At 42.5% G+C, this 2406-nt stretch overlaps 1 pseudogene across 1 annotated transcript; it reads right to left on the reverse strand.

Annotated features, from left to right (window-relative positions):
• Positions 1 to 880: 880 nt before the first annotated feature.
• Positions 881 to 1986, reverse strand: LOC308614920 (vacuolar protein-sorting-associated protein 36-like; annotated as a pseudogene). Its single transcript has one exon. The product of its transcript is annotated as a vacuolar protein-sorting-associated protein 36-like (transcript).
• Between the last annotated feature and the right edge of the window lie 420 nt (positions 1987 to 2406).

Genomic DNA, 2406 nt, shown 5'->3' on the forward strand with positions numbered 1-2406 from the left:
TCAGATTATATATACGTAAGTCAGATAAAATTCTCTCTCTCGTTTTTTCTAATTTATGTATTTATTTATTTATGGCTGCGTTGGGCCTTCATTGCTGTGCACAGGCTTTCTCTAGTTGCGGCAAGAGGGGGCTACTCTTCCTTGTGGTGCGTGGGCTTCATTGTGGTGGCTTCTCTTGTTGGGGAGCACAACTGCTCTAGGTGCGGCTTCAGTAGTTGTGGCACATGGGCTTAGTTGCTCCACAGCATGTGGGATCTTCCCAGACCAGGGCTTGAACCCATGTCCCCTGCATTGGCAGGCAGATTCTTAACCACTGTGCCACCAGGGAAGCCCTCTCTTTTTAAGGTGCTTTATTTGGTCTGCTGAAGACATGCCTATGGCTGCTTCTAAAATCCCTTAGGGAGAGCCTCAGATGATATCCTGCAGTTGGATATTTTGCTCCAGTGTTCTCAGGTTATTAAACTACATTGTAGGTATAAGTTGTTGCATGAAAATCCCCCAAAATGTGCACACTAAATGCAGAGAGAAACCTCATTTATAATTCAGGTGAATTTTCATCACACCAAAATAATGATCTAACCTGTTCAAATATGTAACTTCTCTCTTTTTTCCCCCATGAACTAAATCCTCTTCTTTAAAAAATGGTCAGATTTGAAGATCAAGTTAAAACCCACCATATTTCAAGTTAAACTCTGAGGGTTTCTATACAACTGTAGCATGATTCCAAATTCATATTGGCATTCATCTTTCTATATTTTCCTATATTTATCCTAAAGAAGCTTCCTGGATCATAATATTTATGTAGAAATTAAAAGCGTTTTATATTATACTGCGAAGTTCCAGTAAATTCTCAGTTTATCAGGGTTTACCCTTAGCTCAATGTCATACAACTTCTGCATGAGGCAAGTATACTGGTAACAAGTTATTTCAAATACAAAACTCTTAGCTCTGTGTCATAATTAAATTTGGGTAAAACTGCAAGCCTTCCACTGAATCATCTCGGCAAGAAGCAAACTTTCTTTAGCCAGGAGGACAGACATTCCCACAGGCTTAGCAAACTCTTCTGATGTTAGAGATCCCTTTTCTGAAACCGTCTCCAAGGCTGAGGCCACCATTTACTCCTCCTTGTGGGACTGAAGTTCAATTACCATGACGCAGCTGTCAAACACACGGAGCCTGAGAAGTAATTTCAGGGCTTCCAGCATCTTGCATGCATTCACTAAATCTTCGGGTGAGAGCAATTCCATTCCTTGAGCTCGGTTTACTAAACAGTACACCTCTGTGAGTGACATTATTCCCCCTCATTCCTCCAAAGGCGCCTGCAATATTCCAGCCAGCTGTTTGGCCAGCTGCATGTGGTACTGTGTGCCTGGGCTGTAGGTTTCCCTGGTAACCGGGTTAGCTATTCCCATGCTCAGCAAATAGGATTTAAACCTGATGGCCTCATCTTCTGTGATGTCAGCTTGCTTATTAGCAATGGATTTTGATAACACCACCAATTCCCTTAGCTTTGACCATTAGTTTGCTGAGGTCTTCGAAGGCCTCAGAAATGTTTTTGTCAGTTTCTTTTTTTCTTCCAGTTTCTTTTCAATACCTACAATTCCTACAGCCCTTATTCTTCCTGGCTGGGGTGCTCTATTTGCTCGTAATGACTGGGAAACTGGCATATTCTCCCATCTTCTCTGTGTCATTTCCTCTGATAAACGCCTGTAAAACTCAATCTGGCCGTGTTTTTTGAAGGAAAGCTTGATGTAGGAGTTCTTACTACACTGGAATGGGCCAGGTTCTTTGTTAGAAGGAGCTGGGTGAAGATGAACCACTATTTTGGCACTTTTCCCAATTCCAGCTGCCTGTTCTTCAATGAACACGATTTGGGAAAGAGGAATGGCCATGCAGCATTCATGATTTTTCTGATCTCTCCAAATTAGACGGTGTGTACTAAGAAGGAGGGTCCCAGCATCAAATTTTATCTTCTCCTCGCTGTCATAGATGTGCACCCTGCCTCAGTTCCATTTTTAAGTGGAATGGTTTTTGCCCTAATGAGTTGTGTTCTTTATATTTTTTGGATTTTTTTTACATCCTTATTGGAGTATAATTGCCTTACAATGGTGTGTTATTTTCTGCTTTATAACAAAGTGAATCAGTTATACATATACGTATGTCCCCATATCTCTTCCCTCTTGCGTCTCCCTCCCTCCCACCCACCCTACCTATCCCACCCCTCTAGGTGGTCACAAAGCACTGAGCTGATCTCCCTGTGCTATGCGGCTGCTCCCCACTAGCTATCTACCTTACGTTTGGTAGTGTATGTATGTCCATGCCACTCTCACTTTGTCACAGCTTACCCGTCCCCCTCCCCATATCCTTAAGTCCATTCTCTAGTAGGTCTGTGTCTTTATTCCTGTC

This window comes from Mesoplodon bidens, assembly GCF_964165515.1.
Source record: "Mesoplodon bidens genome assembly, chromosome: 3".
In the NCBI taxonomy this organism is placed as follows: Eukaryota; Metazoa; Chordata; class Mammalia; order Artiodactyla; family Ziphiidae; genus Mesoplodon; species Mesoplodon bidens.